Source organism: Pan paniscus, chromosome 11 (assembly GCF_029289425.2).
Source record: "Pan paniscus chromosome 11, NHGRI_mPanPan1-v2.0_pri, whole genome shotgun sequence".
In the NCBI taxonomy this organism is placed as follows: domain Eukaryota; kingdom Metazoa; phylum Chordata; class Mammalia; order Primates; family Hominidae; genus Pan; species Pan paniscus.
The window spans coordinates 106,998,845-107,024,797 of record NC_073260.2 but is presented as its reverse complement, the minus strand read 5'-3'; the positions used below and the strand labels follow the sequence as shown (position 1 = coordinate 107,024,797).

The following is a 25,953-nucleotide window of genomic DNA, read 5'->3' as shown; positions in this document are numbered from 1 at the left end:
GCAGTTCCAGATTTATATTTGTCTCTTTGTTTCCTCTCATTCTCAACATCCTATCATTTGGCAAGCCTCTGAACAGTATTGTACTTCTGCAATATTCAGGTGTGAGACAGACTTCAGCCACCACGCAGTATTGCAAAGAGCTGCTCCTGATTGTGAGACCCTCTCTTCTTTCATAAGGAATTGATGCAGCTGTGGCAAAGTCTGACTTTGGTTACAGGGATGGCTTCGTCGGGCCCTTGCTCTGAGGCAGAGACTGGGCTGGATGCTCTCGGACAGTCCTAGCCTGTATTAGGGACCCTGCCTGTGTGGATGTGATCCTTCATGATCAGGCATTGCCAGCAGCAGACTTGAGTCTACATTTTCTCAACTAAAGAGCCATGGGTTAGACAATGATACCATGTGTTCAGATAAGGCACTGAAGAATTATATGCTCAGTTTGGATTGGGGATGCCTTTTCACCTTCACCGTTTGTCAAATAATCATCTTTATTAAGATTTAATTCACATACCATTGAATCCACTCATTTAAAATGGATAATTCAGACTTTTAGCATGTTCACAATGTTGTACAACCATCACTACAATAAATTTTAGAACACTTAAATCACTTTACTCCCTCCCACCGAAAAACAAAATCCTTACCCATTAGCAGTCATTCCCCCTTTCTCTTCCTGTTCCCCAGCACCCCTGCCCCTAGCCCTAGGAAACCACTAATCTACTTTTGGTCTCTATGCATTCATCTTCTCTGGACATGTAATATAAATGGAATTTTATCCTATGTGTTTTTTTGTGACTGGCTTCTTTCACCTGGCATGATGTTTTCAAGGTTCGTCCTTGTTGTGGCCTGTATTACTAATTCATTCCTTTTGATGCTGAATAATATTCTATTGTATGGACATGTCACATTTTATTTTATCCATTCATCATTGATGGATATTTGTGTTGTTTCTATTTTGCATCAATGATGAATAATAATGCTGCTTTAACCATTGGTGTATAAATTTCATGTGGACATGTTTTTATTTCTCTTGGGTAGATATCTATGAGTAGAACTGCTGGATCATATAGTAATTCTATGTTCAACCTTTTGATGAATGGTCAGACTGTTTTCCAATGCAGATGTACCATAGTGTAACTGTTTTTAACTCAGGGACAGTTTTAGCATCAGAATAGAGATGGGCATTTAAAGTGAGAGTGATAAGTGGCTAAGATTTTAACATGTCAAAAGAAACACAATGTTATTTTACTTTAAAGTACTGTGCATTTATAATTTGTGTCCAAGTCTCTATTAGCAAATCTTCCAGGAGACAGGATTGCATTGTGCCATCTAGCTTGTCCATGGCAGAGGTAACATACCTGGTTAAATATCTTTGCCTTTAAAGTCATCTTCACTGGAATGTGGTCTTGAACCAGAGTCTTTCTCTGCCACCCCTTGTGCCCCTTGTCAGGTATGTTCAGCCTCAGCCTAGCAGCTGGTGCGGTCCTTGTGTATCATTCCATTCCTGGAGTCCATGCTCAGCAAAATCTTTTGCCCATGGATCTTTTTCTATAGTGGGTGACTATGGTAGAGAATTGTATTACAGAGGCAACATCGTGATTTGCCAGTAGAATGCGACAGAGAAAGAGAGAGAGGAAGAGAAAGAGCGTTGCTAGGAATAGGGCCTTATCCCCACAGTAGTTAAGGAGGGTGGAGGAGAAGAAAAATCTGTTTTCATGACTTCAAGATTTTAGATGGTATGTTCTAGAATTCTGAATACATAAAATGTAAATGCTATAACTCTGGGTTTAATTCTTTTGGCTTGCCTTCATAATTTAAGAAAATAATATGGAAAGATAAGACAGAAAAATATATCATTGTCAGCTGAGTGTAACCTTTTTTAGACTATATATCTCACCTCTGATATACTGAAATTACATGAATTTCTTATTTTAGCAAAGAGGAGAGAAAGTGTTTTTCTAGCAGATTTAAATGTCTCTTTAAAATAGTACTGGTAGTCACTCCCTATCTATTTCTTCTTTAAAAGAGTTAGGATTCAATGGACACAGTTTTAGGAAACTAGTAAGTTTTAAAACATACAGAATGTTAGAAGTAGAGGAGAGATAGCTAAGGAAATTGAAGCCCAGATAAATTAAACATGGTGCTCAAAGTCTCCCAGTCAGCTGCAGCTCTGGAACCACAGCCAGAGCGTTGACCCTCAGGCTGGGGCTCCTTACCTGTACACACTGCCTCAGTCTGCCCTGGCTTTCCTGCACATGGAGGGCAGCAAGGAAGGAGCCTGCTAGCCGGGCACACCTGAGCTCCTGTGCCCACACGTGCTGGGACTCAGTGGCAGCCATTAATAGTACACGGTGGTGGGGTAAGAAGTCCTAGCTCTCATATCTGATCCTCGATCTTGGCCACTACTGTGACAAACAATGCCATTGTGTGAATTATAACAACCCAACATTCCTGAGCATGGTTAAGCCCCTCACCAGGGCTTGAGAGTGGCCCATAGGCACCAGCTCAGCCCCACTTTTACCTTTACCTGGGAGGTCTCCTGCAGGGCCTAACCCACACAATCTTGTAGGATGATCCCATTACTCTTCAAAGCAGGTCACTTTCCTCATACACAAAATGACCAATCACATCAACCACATGAATAATAAGACTCCTCTAGTAAGGATTTGTGATGATTGAATGAGACCATGTCGGTAAAAGTGCTCTGTAAATCAGAAAAGACCACGAAAAGATAATTGTCATAAATGTTTGTGGAGACACACACACAGGCACGCATGTACACACACACACAAACACATGGCTTTTATCATTTTTAAATACTTAGAAAAGTTTTTCAAGTCCTTTAACCTAGTAAATGGGCCTTCGTAACCAGTGAAAATGCCCTTGATTCTTGGTACCAGAGAGAATCTCAGCAGATATCTTAGCAAAACATAAAGAACAAAATGAAGGGTATTCCCTGAGCTAGTGTTTCACAAACTTGGCTGCATATTAGAATAGCTTGGAGAATTTTAAGAGCGCCCAGGTCTTAACCCAGAAATTCTGATTCATTTATTTGGTAGATTTAGGGAGTGGGGAGAGGCAACCATTTATAGTTTTAAGCTCCTAGGTGACAGTAATGCACATCCAGCATGGAGAGAAACGATTTTATACCACCGTCCCTTAATCATCTTCCTTCCTAGTTCCTTCCCAGGCTTTGTGAGGCCAGACAATGTTGCAATCGACGGTCAAGCTCAGGTGTCCTCTGATGTTGCTGGAAGCCCAGTGGCCTGATCTGACAAACTTAGACCCACAATCAAATAAGGAGCCAGGGGCCACTTTGGATCCTAACCATCCATATCTGAAGAGATCATTGAAGGGACTGTATTCGTTTGCTAGGGCTGCCATAACAAAATCCGACAGACTGAGTGGCTTAAACCACAGAAACTTATCTTCCCACAGTTCTGTAGGCTGAATGTCCAAGATCAGGTTTCTTCTGAGGCCCCTCTCCTTGCCTTGCAGATGGCTACCCTCCTGCTGCTTCTTCACATGGTCAGCCCTCTGGGCTCGCACACCCTAGGCATCTCTTTTTCTATGTCCAAATTTTCTTGCTTTCTTTTTTTTTTTTTTTGAGACGAGGTCTTGCTCTGTAGCCCAGGCTGGAGTGCAGTCATGTGATCTCAGCTCACTGCAACATCTGCCTCCCAGGCTCAAGTGATTCTCCTGCCTCAGCCTCCTGAGTAGCTGGGACTACATGTGCACCACCAAGCCAAGCTAATATTTGTATTTTTAGTAGAGACAGGGTTTCACCATGTTGCCCAGGCTGGTCTCGAACAACTGGCCTCAAGTGATCCACCCACCCTGGCTTCTGAAAGTGCTGGGATTACAGGCAAGAGCCACCACATCCAGCCCAAATTTTCTCTTCCTATAAGAATACCACCTAACAACCTAATTTTAACTTAATTACCTCTTCAAGGGTAATTAAGTTAATTAATTAACTTACAGTCACATGCTAAGATACTGGAGGTTAGGACTTCAGTATATGAATTTGAGGGGGAAACATTTAGCACATAACAGTGGCCTCAATAAAGAAACTGATGGTGTATCTGGGACAAGGGAACCCCATGTAGGCCCCCTGCAGTTACATCCGGGCTGGGATAAAAAAAAATGCACTCAGGGAGGAGCCAAGATGGCCGAATAGGAACAGCTCCAATCTACAGCTCCCAGCGTGAGCAATGCAGAAGACGGGTGATTTCTGCATTTCCATCTGAGGTACTGGGTTCATCTCACTAGGGAGTGCCAGACAGTGGGCGCAGGTCAGTGGGTGAGCGCACCGTGCGCGAGCCGAAGCAGGGCGAGGCATTGCCTCACTCGGGAAGTGCAAGGGGTCAGGGAGTTCCCTTTCCTAGTCAAAGAAAGGGGCGACAGACAGCACCTGGAAAATCGGGTCACTCCCACCTGAATACTGCGCTTTTCCAATGGGCTTAAAAAACGGCGCATCAGATTATATCCCGCACATGGCTCGGAGGGTCCTACGCCCACGGAGTCTCGCTGATTGCTAGCACAGCAATCTGAGATCAAACTGCAAGGCGGCAGCGAGGCTGGGGGAGGGGCGCCCGCCATTGCCCAGGCTTACTTAGGTAAACAAAGCAGCAGGGAAGCTCGAACTGGGTGGAGCCCACCACAGCTCAAGGAGGCCTGCCTGCCTCTGTAGGCTCCACCTCTGGGGGCAGGGCACAGACAAACAAAAAGACAGCAGTAACCTCTGCAGACTTAAATGTCCCTGTCTGACAGCTTTGAAGAGAGCAGTGGTTCTCCCAGCACGCAGCTGGAGATCTGAGAACGGGCAGACTGCCTCCTCAAGTGGGTCCCTGACCCTTGACCCCCGAGCAGCCTAACTGGGCATCCCCCAGCAGGGGCAGACTGACACCCCACACAGCTGGGTACTCCAACAGACCTGCAGCTGAGGGTCCTGTCTGTTAGAAGGAAAACGAAAAAAACAGAAAGGACATCCACACCAAAAACCCATCTGTACATCACCATCATCAAAGACCAAAAGTAGATAAAACCACAAAGATGGGGAAAAAACAGAGCAAAAAAACTGGAAACTCTAAAAAGCAGAGCGCCTCTCCTCCTCCAAAGGATTGCAATTCCTCACCAGCAACGGAACAAAGCTGGATGGAGAATGACTTTGATGAGCTGAGAGAAGAAGGCTTCAGACGGTCAAATTACTCTGAGCTACGGGAGGACATTCAAACCAAAGGCAAAGAAGTTGAAAACTTTGAAAAAAATTTAGAAGAATGTATAACTAGAATAACCAATACAGAGAAGTGCTTAAAGGAGCTGATGGAGGTGAAAACCAAGGCTCGAGAACTATGTGAAGAATGCAGAAGCCTCAGGAACTGATGCGATCAACTGGAAGAAAGGGTATCAGCGATGGAAGATAAAATGAATGAAATGAAGTGAGAAGGGAAGTTTAGAGAAAAAAGAATAAAAAGAAGTGAGCAAAGCCTCCAAGAAATATGGGACTATGTGAAAAGACCAAATCTACGTCTGATTGGTGTACCTGAAAGTGATGGGGAGAATGGAACCAAGTTGGAAAACACTCTGCAGGATATCATCCAGGAGAACTTCCCCAATCTAGCAAGGCAGGCCAACATTCAGATTCAGGAAATACAGAGAACATCACAGAGATACTCCTCGAGAAGAGCAACTCCAAGACACATAATTGTCAGGTTCACCAAAGTTGAAGTGAAGGAAAAAATGTTAAGGGCTGAAAGAGAGAAAGGTCGGGTTACCCTCGAAGGGAACCCCATCAGACTAACAGCAGATCTCTCGGCAGAAATTCTACAAGCCAGAAGAGAGTGGGGGCCAATCTTCAACATTCTTAAAGAAAAGAATTTTCAACCCAGAATTTCATATCCAGCCAAAGTAACCTTTATAAGTGAAGGAGAAATAAAATACTTTACAGACAAGCAAATGCTGAGAGATTTTGTCACCACCAGGCCTGCCCTAAAAGAGCTCCTGAAGGAAGTGCTAAACATGGAAAGGAACAACCAGTACCAGCCGCTGCAAAATCATGCCAAAATGTAAATCGACCATCGAGACTAGGAAGAAACTGCATCAACTAATGAGCAAAATCACCAGCTAACATCATAATGACAGGATCAAATTCACACATAACAATATTAACTTTAAATGTAAATGGACTAAATGCTCCAATTAAAAGACACAGACTGGCAAATTGGATAAAGAGTCAAGACCCATCAGTGTGCTGTATTCAGGAAACCCATCTCACGTGCAGAGACACACATAGGCTCAAAATAAAAGGATGGAGGAAGATCTACCAAGCAAATGGAAAACAAAAAAAGGCAGGGGTTGCAATCCTAGTCTCTGATAAAACAGACTTTAAACCAACAAAGATCAAAAGAGACAAAGAAGGCCATTACTTAACCACAAAGGGATCAATTCAGCAAGAAGAGCTAACTATCCTAAATATATATGCACCCAATACAGAAGCACCCAGATTCATAAAGCAAGTCCTGAGTGACCTACAAAGAGACTTAGACTCCCACACATTAATAATGGGAGACTTTAACACCCCACTGTCAACATTAGACAGATCAACGAGACAGAAAGTCAAAAAGGATACCCAGGAATTGAACTCAGCTCTGCACGAAGCAGACCTAATAGACATCTACAGAACTTTCCACCCCAAATCAACAGAATATACATTTTTTTCAGCACCACACCACACCTATTCCAAAATTGACCACATATTTGGAAGTAAAGCTCTCCTCAGCAAATGTAAAAGAACAGAAATTATAACAAACTATCTCTCAGACCACAGTGCAATCAAACTAGAACTCAGGATTAAGAATCTCCCTCAAAACCTCTCAACTACATGGAAACTGAACAACCTGCTCCTGAATGACTACTGGGTACATAACGAAATGAAGGCAGAAATAAAGATGTTCTTTGAAACCAACGAGAACAAAGACACAACATACCAGAATCTCTGGGACACATTCAAAGCAGTGTGTAGAGGGAAATTTATAGCACTAAATGCCCACAAGAGAAAGCAGGAAAGATCCAAAATTGACACCCTAACATCACAATTAAAAGAACTAGAAAAGCAAGACCAAACACATTCAAAAGCTAGCAGAAGGCAAGAAATAACTAAAATCAGAGCAGAACTGAAGGAAATAGAGACACAAAAAACCCTTCAAAAAATTAACGAATCCAGGACCTGGTTTTTCAAAAAGATCAACAAAATTGATAGACCACTAGCAAGACTAATAAAGAAAAAAAGAGAGAAGAATCAAATAGATGCAATAAAAATGATAAAGGGGATATCACCACCGATCCCACAGAAATACAAACTACCATCAGAGAATACTACAAACACCTCTACACAAATAAACTAGAAAATCTAGAAGACATGGATAAATTCCTCGACACATACACTCTCCCAAGACTAAACCAGGAAGAAGTTGAATCTCTGAATAGACCAATAACAGGAGCTGAAATTGTGACAATAATCAATAGCTTACCAACCAAAAAGAGTCCAGGACCAGACGGATTCACAGCCGAATTCTACCAGAGGTACAAGGAGGAACTGGTACCATTCCTTCTGAAACTATTCCAATCAATAGAAAAAGAGGGAATCCTCCCTAACTCATTTTATAAGGCCAGCATCATCCTGATACCAAAGCCGGGCAGAGACACAACCGAAAAAGAGAATTTTAGACTAATATCCTTGATGAACATTGATGCAAAAATCCTCAATAAAATACTGGCAAACTGAATCCAGCAGCACATCAAAAAGCTTACCCACCATGATCAAGTGGGCTTCATCCCTGGGATGCAAGGCTGGTTCAATATACGTAAATCAATAAATGTAATCCAGCATATAAACAGAACCAAAGACAAAAACCACATGATTATCTCAATAGATGCAGAAAAGGCCTTTGACAAAATTCAACAACGCGTCATGCTAAAAACTCTCAATAAATCAGGTATTGATGGGACGTATCTCAAAATAATAAGAGCTATCTATGACAAACCCACAGCCAATATCATACTGAATGGGCAAAAACTGGAAGCATTCCCTTTGAAAACTGGCACAAGACAGGGATGCCCTCTCTCACTACTCCTATTCAACATAGTGTTGGAAGTTCTGGCCAGGGCAATTAGGCAGGAGAAGGAAATAAAGTGTATTCAATTAGGAAAAGAGGAAGTCAAATTGTCCCTGTTTGCAGATGACATGATTGTATATCTAGAAAACCCCATTGTCTCAGCCCAAAATCTCCTTAAGCTGATAAGCAACTTCAGCAAAGTCTCAGGATACAAAATCAATGTACAAAAATCACAAGCGTTCTTATACACCAACAACAGACAAACAGAGAGCCAAATCATGAGTGAACTCCCATTCACAATTGCTTCAAAGAGAATAAAATACCTAGGAATCCAACTTACAAGGGATGTGAAGGACCTCTTCAAGGAGAACTACAAACCACTGCTCAATGAAATAAAAGAAGATACAAACAAATGGAAGAACATTCCATGCTCATGGGTAGGAAGAATCAATATCGTGAAAATGGCCATACTGCCCAAGGTAATTTACAGATTCAATGCCATCCCCATCAACCTACCAATGACTTTCTTCACAGAATTGGAAAAAACTACTTTAAAGTTCATATGGAACCAAAAAAGAGCCCACATCGCCAAGTCAATCCTAAGCCGAAAGAACAAAGCTGGAGGCATCACGCTACCTGACTTCAAACTATACTACAAGGCTACAGTAACCAAAACAGCATAGTACTGGTACCAAAACAGAGATATAGATCAATGGAACAGAAAAGAGCCCTCATAAATAACGCCACATATCTACAACTATCTGATCTTTGAAAAACCTGAGAAAAACAAGCAATGGGGAAAGGATACCCTATTTAATAAATGGTGCTGGGAAAACTGGCTAGCCGTATGTAGAAAGCTGAAACTGGATCCCTTCCTTACACCTTATACAAAAATCAATTCAAGATGGATTAAAGACTTAAACGTTAGACCTAAAACCATAAAAACCCTAGAAGAAAACCTAGGCATTACCATTCAGGACGTAGGCATGGGCAAGGGCTTCATGTCTAAAACACCAAAAGCAATGGCAACAAAAGACAAAATTGACAAATGGGATCTAATTAAACTAAAGAGCTTCTGCACAGCAAAAGAAACTACCGTCAGAGTGAACAGGCAACTTACAAAACGGGAGAAAATTTTCACAACCTACTCATCTGACAAAGGGCTGATATCCAGAATCTACAATGAACTCCAACAAATTTACAAGAAAAAAACAAACAACCCCATCAAAAAGTGGGCAAAGGACATGAACAGATACTTCTCAAAAGAAGACATTTATGCAGCCAAAAAACACATGAAAAAATGCTCACCAACACTGGCCATCAGAGAAATGCAAATCAAAACCACAATGAGATACCATCTCACACCAGTAAGAATGAATCATTAAAAAGTCAGGAAACAACAGATGCTGGAGAGGATGTGGAGAAATAGGAACACTTTTACACTATTGGTGGTACTGTAAACTAGTTCAACCATTGTGGAAGTCAGTGTGGCGATTCCTCAGGGATCTAGAACTAGAAATACCATTTGACCCAGCCATCCCATTACTGGGTATATATACCCAAAGGACTATAAATCATGCTGCTATAAAGATACATGCACACGTATGTTTATTGCAGCATTATTCACAATAGCAAAGACTTGGAACCAACCCAAATGTCCAATGATAGACTGGATTAAGAAAATGTGGCACATATACACCATGGAATACTATGCAGCCATAAAAAATGATGAGTTCATGTCCTTTGTAGGGCCATGGATGAAATTGGAAATCATTCTCAGTAAACTATCGCAAGAACAAAAAACCAAACACCGCATATTCTCACTCATAGGTGGGAATTGAACAATGAGAACACATGGACACAGGAAGGGGAACATCACACTCTGGGGACTGTTGTGGGGTGGGGGGAGTGGGGAGGGATAGCACTGGGAGATATACCTAATGCTAGATGATGAGTTAGTGGGTGCAGTACACCAGCATGGCACATGTATACATATGTAACTAACCTGCACATTGTGCACATGTACTCTAAAACTTAAAGTATATATATAAAAAAAGTTATGTGCTCAGGGAGACCATTAAAGTCTAACAAGCTCTTGTATTATTTGAGGAACCTAATATTTCTTTTGGGAGAAGTAAGTATTCTTTCATTTTAAAAGTATTACATGTCCGTTTTAAAATGTTTTGGTGGTTGGTGTTTTTAACTTTTGTTTCGGCAAATGATTAAGAAGAAAAGTCAATGCTTGTTTTTGGTGTGAGAGCAAATAAGTTCATTCAAACACTAAGACCAGAACCTAATGTTTGCAGTACGCGCTTTTGATCATGGCAAAGTTTAGAGTTAGAGGCATCATGCCCACTGAACTGCCATTCTTAGATGAATTCTAGGAACTAATAACAAGAGAATATACTACTAGTAGGACTCACCTGGTCACCTTGAGACAGGATCCATCGTGAGTTCTTGGGTCTATAGAGAGAGCCTATTGCCAGGACCAGTAGGGAGCTTAAGCTTCAAGCAACTGATATGACATTGGAAATATAAGATCCGTTGTGGTAGAGGGGTTTAGGTGTCAGGACTAAACTTGAGGATGCCCCACCCCTTTGGAGTCCAGAATCAAACTATCAGGGAACAAAATCTGGCCCTGCCTCTTACTCTCTGTATGGCCTCAGGAAACTTGCATTAATACCTGTATGCTTCAGTTTCCTCATATGTAAAATGTAGACAATAGTACTGCCTCATAGAATTGTTTTGAGGATAATCATATTATTTCATAAGATTAATGTGAGTAAACAGAAATACAAACAGTCATCAGAGAATACTATAAACACCTCTATGCAAATAAACTAGAAAATCTAGAAGAAGTGGATAAATTCCTGGACACATACACCCTCTTAAGACTGAACCATGAAGAAGTTGAATCCCTGAATAGACCAATAACAAGTTCTGAAACCGCGGCAGTAATAAATAGCCTGCCAAAAAAAAAAGCCCAGGATCAGATGGATTTATAGCTGAATTCTACCAGAGGTTCAAAGAGGAGCTGTTACCATTTCTTCTGAAACTATTCCAAACAATTTAAAAGGAGGGACTCCTCCCTAACTCATTTTATGAAGCTAGCATCATCCTGATACCAAAACCTGGTAGAGATACAACAATAAAAGAAAATTTCAGGCCAATATTTTTGTTGAATATCAATACAAAAATCCTCAGTAAAATACGGGCAAACCGAATCCAGCAGCACATCAAAAAGTGTATCCACCACGATCAAGTTGGCTTCATCCCCATGATGCAAGGCCGGTTTAACATACACAAATCAATAAATGTAATTCTTCATGTAAACAGAACTAAAGACAAAACCCACATGATTATCTCAATAGATGCAGAAAAGGCCTTCAATAAAATGCAACATCGCTTTATGTTAAAAACTCTCAGTAAACTAGGTATTGATAGAACATACACAAAAATAATAAGAGCTATTTATGACAAACCCACAGCCAATATCACACTAAATGGCAAAAGCTGGGAGCATTACTCTTGCAAACCAGCACAAGAGGTGCACTCTCTTACCATTCCTATTCAACATAATATTGAAAGTTCTGACCTGGGCAATCAAGCAAGAGAAAGAAATAAAGCGTATTCAGATAGGAAGAGAGGAAGTTAAACTGTCTCTGTTTGCAGATTACATGATTCTATATCTAGACAACCCCATCATCTCAGCCCAAAAGCTTCTTAAGCTGATAAGCAACTTCAGCAAAGTCTCAGGATACAAAATCAATATGCAAAAATCACAAGCATTGCTATACACCAACAATAGACAAGCAAAGAGCCAAATCATGAATGAACTCCTGTTCACAATTGCTACAGAGAATAAAATACCTAGGAATACAGCTAACAAGGGATGTGAAAGACCTCTTCAAGGAGAGCTACAAACCACTGCTCAAGGAAATAAGAAAGGACAAAAACAAATGAAAAATATTCCATGCTCCTGGATAGGAAGAATCAATATCATGAAAATGGCCATCCTTCCCAAAGTAATTGATAGATTCAATGATATTCCCATTAAACTACCATTGACATTCTTCAGGTAGATTTAGAAAAAAAAGTATTTTAAAATTCATGTGGAACCAAAAAAGAACCTGTATAGCCAAGACAACCCTAAGCAAAAAGAACAAAGCTGGAGGCACCATGCTACCTGACTTCAAACTATACTACAAAGCTATAGTAATCAAAGCAGCATGGTACTAGTACCAAAACAGATATATAGACCAATGAAACAGAACAGAGGCCTCAGAAATAACACCACACATCTACAACCATCTGATCTTTGACAAACCTGACAAAACCAAGCAATGGGGGAAGGATTCCCTGCTTAATAAATGGTGCTGGGAGAGCTGGCTGGTCATATGCAGAAAATTGAAACTGGGCCCCTTCCTTATACATTGTACAAAAATTAACCCAAGATAGATTAAAACCTTAATTGTAAAACCCAAAACTATGAAAACCTTAGAAGAAACCTAGAAGAAAATCTAAGCAATACCATTCCGGACATAGGCATGGGCAAAGATTTCATGACTAAAACATCAAAAGCAATTGCAACAAAAGCAAAATTGACAAATGGGACCTAACTATACTAAAGAGCTTCTACACAGCAAAGAAACTATCATCGGAGTGAACAGACAACCTACAGAATGGGAGAAAATTTTTGCAATCTATCCATCTGATAAAGGTCTAATATCCAGAATCTACAAGGCACTAAACCAATTTACAAGAAAAAAAAAGCAAATAACCCCATCAAAAAGTAGGCAAAGGACATAAACAGACACTTCTCAAAAGAATACATTTATGTGGCCAACCAACATATGAAGAAAAACTCAACATCACTGATCATTAGAGAAATGCAAATCAAAACCACAGTGAGATCCTATCAGACCAGTCAGAAGGGAGATTATTAAAAAGTCAAGAAACAACAGATGCTGGCGAGGCTGTGGAGAAATAGAAATGCTTTTACACTGTTGGTAGGAATGTAAATTAGTTTAACCATTATGGAAGATAGTGTGGTGATTCCTCTAAGGCCTAGAACCTGAAATACCATTTGACCCAGCAATCTCATCATTGGATATATGCCCAAAGGAATAGAAACCACTCTATTATAAAGATTCATGCATGCTTACATTTATTGCAGCACTATTCACAATAGCAAAGACATGGAATCAACCCAAATGCCCATCAGTGATAGACGGGATAAATAAAATGTGGTACGTCCACATCATGGAATACTATGAAGCCATAAAAAGAAATGAGATCATGTCCTTTGCAGGGACATGGATGGAGCCATTATCCTCAACAAACTAACACAAGAACAGAAAACCAAACGCCAAATGTTCTCACTTGTAAGTGGGAGCTAAACAATGAGAACACATGTACACAGGGAGGGGAACAACACACAGTAGGGTCTGTTAGGGGAGGGGTCAGGGGGAAGGGAGAGCATCAGAAAGAATAGCTAATGTATGCTGGACTTAATACTTAGGTGATGGGCTGATAAGTGCAGCAAACCACCATTGCACACATTTACCTATGCAACAAACCTGCACATCCTACACATGTATCCTGGAACTTAAAATAAAATACAGATTAATGTGAGTAAAATGCTTAGCACAGTGCTTGGCATGTTAGAAATGCTTGATAAATATTATTATTTTTATAATTAGTATGCAAAATGCTTTATAATAACTTCATTCTAGTTCAGGAGTGCTGTGAAAATTATTTATAAGAATAAGCTGATGTTATTTAACATACGACCTATAAAATAGAGCAGAAGTTCACCTCTGTAATCTACCTAAATATTCACACAGAAGAGCATTAGCTAAAACATTTGAACATGAGTTAGCTGGGAGTTGAGATGGTGAATCATTCTCCCCAGTGATCTGTAATGATCGCTAAGAACCACCTCTAAAGGCTGGAGGCCTAGGGTACTTACAAGACAGGTGGGGAGATTCTATACTCAGAAAGAGAGGATGGATCCCCACCAGGGTAGAGGGTTTAACACCTGGACCCAAGAGTCACAGCAGTTTACCCATCATGACTACAGCCAGATTCCCTGCCTGTAAACTGAGCAACTGTAGGGCTTTAAATCATTCTCTCAACAAGTATTTAATGAGCACTTACTATTTTCCAGTGGGGATATGATAGTTAGCTCAAATCCCTGGGCCCAGTCTTCATGGAGCTCACAGTCTAGGGGTCCATCCTTGGAAAACTTCAAGTTAAGCAAGAGCAGTGAGAGTTTCCTATCCTCCTCCCTTTAAAATAACTTTTTACCTCCAGGGAAATGATCTTTTTACAAAAATATGCCCCAACTCTCTGGTTTTGTCTTTAGTTTACTTTTAAATACACTTGGATCATGGAATGAAAGATAAGGAAAGTTAATAGGCTGTTGAAGCGAAAACCCTCAGAAGAGGTTGTTTCAACCAGACTTTCCTTTCTGATAAATCACTGGAGCTGCCTAAACTGAATCCCATCAATCCTGTGTTCTCTGCTAGCCCTTTGTCTTAGTCCACTTGGGCTGCTATAACAGGAATGGCATACACTGCGTGGCTTATAAACAATAGAAATTTATTGCTCACAGTTCTGGAGGCTGGGAAGTCCAAAATTAAGGCACCTGAAGTTGTTGTGTCTGGTGAGGGCATGCTTTCTGCTTCATAGATCGCACCTTCTAACAATGTCCTCACAGGGTGGAAGGGGCTAGCTTTTTGGGTTCTCTTATAAAGGCAATCATCTCATTCATGAGGGTGGAGCCACATGACCTAAACCCCTCCCAAAAGCTCTCATCTTGTAATACTGTCACATTGGGGATCAGGTTTCAACTTAGGAATTTTGGAGGAACATAAACATTCGGATCATAACAACCTTTGTTCCCCACATTCTTGGCAATTTCTTCCCTGGCTCATTGCCAACTGCCCTACTGTCCCTGACTACCTGTGACAATTAATTTTAGGTGTCAATTTGACTGGACTAAAGGATGCACAGATAGCTGATAAAACATTAATTCTGGGTGTGTCTGTGAGGGGGTTTCTGGAAGAAATTAGTGTTTAACTCACCCCCACCAGTGGGAGTGGGCATCCTGCAATCCATTGAGGGCCTAAATACTAATAGAAGAAAAAGGCAAAGGAGGGGCGAATTCACTTTCTCTGTTGGAGCTGGGACATCCATCTTCTCCTGCCCTCAGATATCAGAACCCCTGGTTCTCAGACCTTTGGACCTGAACTGAATTATACCACTGGCTTTTCTAGTTCTCCATCTTGCAGAGAGCAGATCATGGTACTTAGCCTCCATAATCACATAGGAAAATTCCTATAAATAATAAACGTGTGTGTGTGTATGTTTGTACACGTGCGCATGTGTATGTGTGTGTATATGATGGTTTCTTTGGAGAATCCTATTATTCAAGACTGCCTTTTCTTCATCAAATATGTTGATGCAGGTAGGATGAAGTGTCAGCAAATGAGCATATTCTAATTTACTCTTTCACTTTAAAAAACAAAACCAGATAATCATGGCAAGAAACCCTCCTTGACCCTCTGCATTTCTGCCTTATTTCTCTATTTTCATCCACAATCAAAATTCTCAAGAGTTGTCTGCATACCCTGTCTTCAGTTTTGCATGACTCATTCACCCTTCAACCTCCTCCAACCTGGCTTCTACTCCCTCAGCTCCACCCACGACATTTGCTGAAGCCATAAATTACCTTCAGGTAATCAAATAAGGTCATTTGGCATTTTTCTTTTTAATGAAATATAATGAACGCATAGGACAGTACAAAAAGCATAAGCATACAGCTTGATGATGTTTTTGAAAGTGATCACATCCATTGGACCATCACTAAAGGCAAGAAGTAGGACATTTTCAGCACCTTATAAACATCCATATGCCCCTCCCTAAGGTCACTGCTATTCTGACCTATCAACAGATCCTTATTTCCTGTTTTTGAACTTTATAGAAATGAGATTTTATAGTATGTGCTTTTTTGTGTGTTTGGCTTTTTACACTCAGCATTATATTTGGGATATTCAGGATTTAGTCTTATAAACAATGAATATACAAATATACCGCGATTTATTAATACAAATTTACTCTTGACAAATTTGATTGTTTTCTGTTTTTGGCTATTATGAATATTGTTGCAATGAACATCCTTATGCATGCTTTTTATGTACATATATATGCATTTCTGTTAGCTATATAACAGTGAGTAGAATTGCTGGGTCTTAAAGAATGTAGATGGAGGCTGCTAGTTTTCAAAGTGATTGTACCAGTTTACACTCTTACCAGCAATGTGTAAGAGTTCCAATTGCTGGCCAGGTGCGGTGGCTCACACGTGTAATCCCTGCACTTTGGGAGGCCGAGGTGGGCAGATCACGAGGTCAGGAGACAGAGACCATTCTGGCTAACACGGTGAAACCCCGGCTCTACTAAAAATACAAAAAAATCAGCCAGGCGTGGTGGTGGGCGCCTGTAGTCCCAGCTACTCGGGAGGCTGAGGCAGGAGAATGGCGTGAACCCGGGAGGTGGAGCTTGCAGTGAGCCGAGATCGCGCCACTGCACTTCAGCCTGGGCAACAAAGCAAGACTCCGTCTCAAAAAAAAAAAAAAAAAAAAAGAGTTCCAATTGCTACAGATTCTCATGAACATGTTATTCTTACACTTTTTAATTTTGCCATTCTGTAATTTTTAGTGGTATCTAATTGTATTTTTATTCCTCTAGTAAATACTAAGGTTGAGCAACCTTTCAAAAACTTATGAACCATTTGTATATGTTCATAATTGATGTGCCCATTCAAGTCTTTTGCCCATTTTTAAAGGCTTTATTGAGATATAATTGATATACAAAATTTGTACGTATTTAATATATAGTTTTCAATTAGTTTGGACAAATGCATATATCCATGATATCACCACAACAAGGTACTAGGCTGTATATCTATGATATCACCACAATCAAGGTACTAGATATATCCATCACCTCTAAAAATTTCTGTGTGTTCGTGTGTGTGTGTGTGTGTATTAAGAACATATAACATGAGATCTATTCTTTTAACGTATTTTAAAGTGTGCAATACTGTACTGTTAACTATAGGTACTATATTGTACAGCAGATAATAAGTTCTAGAGAACTTATTATCTTGCATATTTTAAATTTTGTCTATTTTTTGAAATTGGGATTTACATGCTTTTCTCATTTATTTTTAAGATATTTTACATTTTTTGAATATGGCCTTCCTTAGTATATGAATTTCAAAATCTTCAACTTTGTGGCTGTCTTTTCTGTTAATAATCTCTTTTAATGTATATGTTATGTCTCTCTGTTTAAATCTTCAATTTTCCTCAGCAGTATTGATAGCTTTATTTTGGAGTTTTTTGCACATCTTTTATTAGATTTATTCCTGTGCATTTGATGGTTGTTGATGATAGTAAACACAACATCTTTTTTTCTTTTAGAATTTCACTGTTTATTGCTGGTGTATAAAACTAAGATTATTTTTATCTATTAACCTTTCATCACCTGTATTCCTAAATTTACTTATTAATTCCAATGAACATTAATTTATCTGAAGGTTATTTTTTGTTTCCTAGGTATACAATAATTTTATAAGTAAAAAATTAAAGTTTCATTTCATATTTTCCAATCTTTATTACCCTTTATATTTTTATCTTGCCTTTTGTATTGGCCAGCAGTACCTCCAATAAAATTTTAAATAAATGTTGTAACAGCAGAAATTCTTGTCTTATTCTCATTCTCAAGGAAAACATTTTTAATAACTGATATTTGCTTTGTAATTTCTGTTGACATAGTTTATCAGATTTAAAAGTTGTCTCCTATTCATAGTTAGCTAATAATTTCTTGTTGCTAATAATTTTCCATCATAAATGTTAAACCCTATTTTTCTGTATTCATTAAAACAATTATTTTTTCACCTTTTTGTCTCTTAATATGGTTAATTGATTTTTTTTAATGTTAAACCAACCTCGTTTCCTAGAACAAACCCAATTTGGTGGTCATATATTATTCTTTTTATTTATTGCTAGATTTTATGTGTTAATATATTGTTTAGGACTTTTTGCATCTATGTTCATGAGAGAGATGAAACTGTAATTTCCCCTTCTTACCAGGTTTTGACATTCAGGTCATCCCAGTCTCATAACACTTGTTGGGAAATGTCTCCACAACCCCCTAATTGTGTTTATGCATGTATTTATTTATTCATTTAGAGACAGAGTCTTACTCTGTCATGCAGACTGGAGTGTAGTGGGCGTGATCATGGCTCACTGCAGCCTCAATCTCCCTGGCCCAAGTGATCATCCCCCATTAGCCTCCTGAGTAGCTGGGACCACAGGCACATGCCACCATGCCTGGCTAATTTAATTTCCCTTCCCTTCCCTTCCCTTCCCTCCTCATTTACTCCCTTCCACTCCCCTCCCTTCCATTCCCTTCCCCTCCCTTCCATTCCCCTCCCCTCCCCTCCCCTCCCCTCCCTTCTCCTCCCCTCCCCTCCCTTCTCCTCCCCTCCCCTCCCCTCACTTCCCCTCCCTTCCCTCTCCCCTCCCCTCACTTCCCCTCCCTTCCCTCTCCCCTCCCCTTCTCTCTCTCCTCTCTCTCTCTCTTTTTCTTTCTTTCCTTTCCTTTCTTTCTCTCTCTCTTTCTTTCTTTCTCTTTCTTTCTCTCTTCCTCTTCCTTTCTTTCTTTCTCTTTCTTTCTTTCTTTCTCTTTCTTTCTCTCTTTCCTTCTCTCTTCCTCTTTCTTTCTTTCTCTCTCTCTCTCTTTCTTTCTTTCTTTCTTTTTTTCTGTAGATACAGGGTCTCACTATGTTACCCAGGCTGGTCTGGAACTCCTGAGCTCAAGTGATCTTCCTGCCTTGGTCTCCCAAAGTGCTGGCATTACAGTCATGAGTTAGTGCAGCCAGGCCTCTTGATTAAAAAAAAAATTAAAATTCAGAAAAATTTGTCTAAGATCTTTTGGAATAGCTTACCAGTGATACTATAGAAACTTGAAGTTTTCTCAGAGAGAAGATTTTAACCAAAGATTCAATTTCCTTAAAAGATATAGTACTCTTCATATCATTAGTCAATGGTGAAATGTGGGATGTAATGACTTCATCAGGTTAGAGTTTAGAAGTTCACTCTGGCCTCATCGCAGAGGATAGATTGAAGGCAGACAATAATGGACAGAGGCCAGTCAGGAAACTGACAATAGTTACTCGTTGACATCAGTACTAAGCAATGGCAGAGAGTTGAAGAAGCGAGAACAGGTGAAAGTAAATACTTATATATTTTTTAAAGAAATGACTTAGAAAAGACAGTAGTAAGGCAAGGATGGTTTATTTTAAAAGTCTGAGTTTACTGTGTATTTTCTTTACTTTTATAAACAGACTCAGAGAGCTGGTACCATTTCAGTAGGTTCGTGGCCTGCCTGAAAACTATGACCTTGGAGCATCATTTACTCAAAATGCTAATCCAAAAACAGGACATCAAGACTAGTCATCCTTCACCTCATGGAAATGAATACCCCAAGGTAATATGGTATTATTATTATTATTTCTTGATTGGCATATAGATGTTGTGAGGGTGGATCTTACACCCATGCTGTATCCTTCCTGTCTCTCCTTTCCATTCTGTAGGTTTCCTCTGGACACTTTCCACACATCCTCATTTGGCCCCTGCTCATGAGCAAGTTGATTTAGGAGGTGGTACCTGGCAGTTCCTCCTCTGATTATCCAGGGAAGACAGAAAAAGAGGAAAACAGGAGACAGGAAGTAAAGTTTAGAACAGAGAGATAACCATTAACCAGTAAGGTCTAATAGATGAGTCCAGAGAAAAGATAACAAAGGAGGCAAGGAGAGCATGGTAAGCCATGGTAGGGGTGAGGGAAAGATATTGAAGATTGAACTCCACCAGTGTGGGAGAATCTTTGTATGTGGACTGTGTTGTGTCTCAGGTTCAGGTTGTTTAAGCAGCCTAGTGAGCCAGATGGTCCCCTCCTTAGTGTCTGGTTTTGTCAGGTTGTAACTTGGCTTTTCAGTTCCCTAATATCTCACATTATCTCCTCTTCCTCCTAGGCCTTAATCATGTCTTACTTTTTTACCTCCCAATTGATTGATATTGAATTCTTATTAAATAAAAATGTGGTCTTTACTCTTGAGTTAAAATTCTGATGGGGGAAGAATGTATACACAGAAATAATGTCACAACTATTTATGTTAATTAAAGGAAATACAGAGCAAGGTCAACTGCCTGAACCTAGAAGGTTCCGGAGATATTCCGGAGAAGGGAGTTTCCTTAGGATATTGCCGCATGGACATACGTGCTCACTGTGGTACAGAAACACCTGCAGATTTTTCTTTTACATAAGACTCAGAGACAAAGTTACTGTAATCAAGAATATGTGGTTAAGAAGGCCTGGTATTAATACTGTCATTGGTAAGCATTTTGTAACTTATATAAAGCAGACCTTGGGTTTTCAGGACACTTCATCTGCTAATTGTCAACAAAATACAGCTGAGGTTGCTATGTGTCAGCAAGAATGTCAAGGAGGAAGTCAGAGGGTCAAATCAGCTGGGGCTTGGCCCATTTACCCTAGGTGGTGTTCTTAAAGACTCAGTGGTTCATTCTGCTTGGCAGCTTAAAGAGCCATTGAGGTTCAGAACTAAAAATTTGTGGGCCAGGAAGAGGGCAGTGAATGACTGGGACCAACATGCCAGTGTCTCCCAGGGGCACCGGTTCAGATAACTGGAAGTCTGGAAGCTCTCTTATACGCAGCCAGTCCCATAAGCAGCTCTTGGCAAGATTAAAAAAAAAAAAAAAAGAAAGAAAAAAAAGAAAAGAGCTTCCCACTTGTGTTTCTTAACTTTAACTGTGCCTAAGAATCACGTGGTGCTTGTCAAAGTGCATATTCCTGAGCCCTACTCACAGGCAGTTACACGCTCCTGTCGGGGTTGGGCCCAGAGATCAGCATTTTCACAGGCACACCAGGTATTCCAGAATAAGATGGTCTGTGGAGCACGTTTTCAGAAATGCTGCCTTAAAGGCTTCCACGTGTCCCAGCTGTCTAATTACTGTATGAGGGTCCATGATTTAATCTATTTTCAAAGAAAGGGGTCTGGAAGTCGTTTTTCTCCTCCCACATTCAATCTGTCATCTCCTTCTGCCACTGTGTTCTAACATTTCCCTTAAGTTTGGGCCCTCTCCTCAAGCTCCTCACCGAAAAGCACTGTCTAAGCTGGATGCATTTCACACGAGAGCTTCTGTGGTTGGACTGCTTAAGTTAAACCAGCCTCCACGAGGGTGTCCAGCAGAGAGGTGCACCTGAGGGATTAGGGCAACAACCTAACTCGGGCCTCAGTTACTGCAGAATTCAATTTGCCAGAGGTGCCAACGTGAAGACCAAAGGTTGAGTCTTACACAGGTCTTCCTGTTTTGTTTCTTTAAACCTTGAATGTTTTGCCAATGTTTTTAAATTGGGGGAATTTCTCATAGACATCCAGATTTCTGGGTGTTCTTAGAATATCAGGTCTGGCTAGTTTGGCCAGTTTCCCTAAGGGCAACAGTCAGCTGGGTTGAGGAGAGGCTGCCCTCTTGAGACGCTGTACCAGCCTCCCCAAGCAGAGGTACATATTTTCTGAAGATAAGAAAGCTAACATGTTAAGGCCTGATCTTTCAAGGCCCTTGACCCAATTTTGTATTTGCAATTCTGTGTTGTTTTCTTAAAGAGGCCTCCACAATTGTATACATTTCTGACTCCAGGAAACCTGGATCTTCTCCTGCAGCTCTGCTCTATGGACTCCCCACACTGAGGTCAAGGGTGGCTGCCATTTATCATAAGACTTGCCAGTGGATTTTCTTTAAGTAGAGAAACATTTCTCTGAACTCGTGGGTCTACAGAAACAAACAAAAGAAGGCCTCAGATTTCATGAATAAGGGGAGAGATCCTATCTCTTTGTGGATGTGATCTGGCCTGCATCCCTGGCCTTTGATTTCATGATCCCTGGCTGCATCGAGGTCTCCATCTACAATTCATGATTCCTTAAATTCTATGGAGTTGGAACAACCTTTTTGTGCATAGTCCTGCTTGCTTTCTTCTCCATTTCTTAAAAGACAGATTTGAATCCCATCCATTTAATCCTCATTTGGTAAAGTGAGGCTGGGAATCACCATGGTGAAGAAAAAGAAAAAGTAGAATCTGCCCATAGAAAGAGAATGAGTTGTACATCTTGCTCTTTTGGAATGGGATGTCCTGTGGGAAAGGACTGGATCATTTCTGTAATTTTTAATGCAACTGTTTGCAGGCATAAATGCTCTCTGAGAGCTCAATAGATATTCACTGATGATAAGACATGTATAAAACAGATTACAGCATATGTTCTTCAGTTACCTTCTAGGGTGTTTTTTTATATTGGTCACTGCTTGAACAGATCCTTCTATTCCACCATATTAGAGCTCTGTGGAAATACAAATATTTTTGTTGTAACAACATGCTGTAATATTGGGAATTCAGTCATTGCCTTTTCCCTCCCAAGATACTTTTTGCTTTACTTTGATATTTCTTGTGTTGTTCACAATGCTGTTTTAAAGCCTCATTTTTCACTCTCAAGATCGTTAAGGACTCGGTGATGTTTTCTGTGAATATATTTATTACTCAGGCGCCATGTCTCTGCTTCTCCCCTGGAAAGGAGGAAAAGTGGCATACATTATAGATCATCTGGCAGGGAGTCTTCCCGAATGATTTATTTGAAGCTTATTTTAACATTCTCCATTTGTACAGACTGTTAGTCTTCTCTTGTTTCTAGATAACGTCTTATTAAAAGGAAACACCTGTTTAAACATGTAAAAATAAGACTAAATCTAAACAAAAGGAGTTTTTGGTGAATATGGCATTTGCCGTATATACTTTCTAATTTTTCCTGCGTGGAAGTGGGCTGGGGGATGTGATTTATTACTCTGGATCAGACCGATTAGCTACTTTTTCTACAAAATAATTGGGTGAAAGCCAGTGTCCACCAGGCCAGTGTGGTTTATGGGTCATGGCTATAGAACTAGGAAGAGGTTGATTATTTTAAAGATATCATTAATAATATAAGCCTAATTTTTCAGTAGTTTTCCATCTAGTTATATTTTGCCTACTTAAATGTCAATTGAATTTTTTTTCTATTTATTCTGGCCCTTTCTGTGACTGTAGCCCAGTTTCGAATCATTTCTAGTCCTAAGATCATATTAAGATGATTCCAGACTTGTGCCTTCAGATATCTGAAAGAATCAAACAGAAATCCTGAAAATCATATTACAAGAAAGGAAAATGATAGGCCAATTACTCTTAGGAACTTAGATGCAAAAATCCTAAGCAAAATATTAGCAAATCTAATCCATCAATACATAAAATGTAAATATACAATACAACCAAGTTGTAGTTTTCCCAGGAATGCAATGTTATTCAGATATTTGAAAATCACTCAACCACACAATAAAGGAGAAAAAAATTTGACTATATCAATAGATGCAGCGAAAATATTTGATGAAATTCCACCATGTTAATAATAAACTCTTAGCAAACTAGTAGTAGATAGAAATTTCTTAAATAGAATAAAAGCTACCAAGAAAACAGGATAATAAACAGAGTACTTAATGAGAAAATATTGAAAACATCTTTCTGAGATTAAAAAAATAAAGGATGCTTGCTATTTCCACTGTTACAGTGCTGTAAGTCAAGAACAAGAAAGAAAACATTGGAAAGGGAACAATAACTGCCATTCATGTACCCCATTTGCATACTAAATGTTTGCATTCATAGAAATCCAAAAGAATCTTTAGATCAACTATTACAATTAGCAAATGGATTTATCAAGGCCATTGCATAAAAGCTCAGTATATATAAAATATGTTTTTATATACTAGCTCAAACAAAAATTTGAACGTACCTAAAAGCAGAGCTAACAAAAGATAAACCAGAATGCAGCATGGAGAGATAAAAGGGTGAAAAATACAAAGGGGATGATAAAATACCTACAGAATAGAGTGAAAAAGATCTAAGCTATGAGTAATTTTAGTCCTAGAGAGAACGTGACAGAAACAGTTCTAATTGAACAGATCATGGCTAAGAAATTTCCAACACTGGGGAAAGAAATCAAGACACAGACTAAAAAGTCCTACAAACTATAAATAAGATAAATAAAAAGAAATCCATACCTATGCATCACAATTAAATGGCTGTAAACAAATAACAAAGAGAAAAATCTTAAAAGCAGCCAGGAGGCGGAGTGAAGGAGGAATGAAGACAAATTACGAAAATTAGAGTGAGCTGACATTGTATGAAAAATAATGGCAGCCTGAAGATAATGAGAAAATATCTTTAAAGTACTTTAAAAAAACTGCCAACCTAAAATTCTGTTTTCATCCTCAAAAAAAGCAATTGAAATGAAGACATTTTCAGATGAGCAAAAACAGTGGATTTATCACCAGCAAACCTATTCTTACGAAAACACCAAAGGATATTGTTTAGGCAGAATAAAAATGTTCACAGATGGAAGGTGGGAGACCTAGGAAAAATGAAGAGCAATAGAAGGGGAAATTTATGAATAAATCTGCATGAATATTGGCTGTATGAAACAATAATAAAAGCGTCTTATAGACATAAGTCAGAAGTTGGGTAAATGGAGTTAAATTATGCTAGAGTCCTTGCATTGTCCAAGAGAACAATATCAATAAACATGATATTCTAATCAGTTAAAAATATGTTCTGCAATATCAAGGGTAATTATTAAAAGAATAGAAAAGGATTTATTTGTAACTTTGAACCTAATATTAGAAAAAATGAAATAATAAACATTGAGTCCATCTAAAACAGGTTAAGAAAATCAAGGAAAAGAAACATAAATCAGGTAGAGCAAAAAAAATACACAGTAAGATTATAGTCTTAGACACGAGTACATTAGTAATTAAATAAATATAAATAGACTAAATGCTTCAATTAAAGAAAAAGCATTTCAGAATGGATTGAAGAGATTTTATGAGGTTTGTAAAAGACATACTGAAAATATAAGAATCATAGAAAGGTGGAAATGCAAAAATTAAACAAAATAAAGCTAAACACACAGAACATTTACAGAAGTTCACCATATGCTGGTCCCTGAAGCAAATCTCTAGTATCAAAAGATTCAAATTAAACAGAGTATTTTCTAGATCCACAGTGCAATTAAGCTAGAAATCAATTACAAAGAGATATCTACAAAATTTTCATATACATGGAAATTAAGCAATATTCTTTTATGTAACTCACAGGTCAAAGCAGAAATCATAAAAGAAATTAGAAAATACTTTGAACAGAAAAATTATTTCTTCTTAAAACCTGTGGGATATTGCTCAAACTATGCTTAGAAAGAAGTTTATAACTTTAGATGTGATGGAAGTCTGAAATATCAATTTGCTAACCATTTATTTCAAGAAGTTAGTAAATAATATCAAGTCAAATTTAAAGTAAAAGGAAGGAAATAATAAAGATAAGAGAAATTAATGATATAGAAAACAAATAAAAAATAGAGAAAATCAATAAGCCAAATATTGCCTATCTGAAGAAACTAATAAATCTGAGAAACACCTGCTGAAACTGAGCAAGAAAAGGAAAGAGAAGTAAAAAATAATCAATGTCAGGAATGAAGAGAGCAACATCATTATAGAAATTAAAAATATGAAAATATAATTAACTTTATGCCAATATATTTGAAAATTTAGACAAAATTTAGAAATTCCTTGAAAATGGAACAGATATGATATAAGGGGAAATAAAATAGTTCTGCAACTAGTGAAGATAG

The 25,953-nt window shown here is 39.0% G+C and overlaps 1 long non-coding RNA gene across 1 annotated transcript in view; it reads left to right on the top strand.

The window, feature by feature from the left end:
• LOC117981639 (uncharacterized) overlaps positions 1-21,910 on the top strand; it is a 40,929-nt gene extending 19,019 nt beyond the window's left edge. The window contains exon 4 of the long non-coding RNA XR_004673219.3: positions 19,525-21,910. This is a non-coding gene — a long non-coding RNA (uncharacterized LOC117981639). The remainder of the gene's footprint in view (positions 1-19,524) is intronic.
• The last annotated feature ends 4,043 nt before the right edge of the window (positions 21,911-25,953 follow it).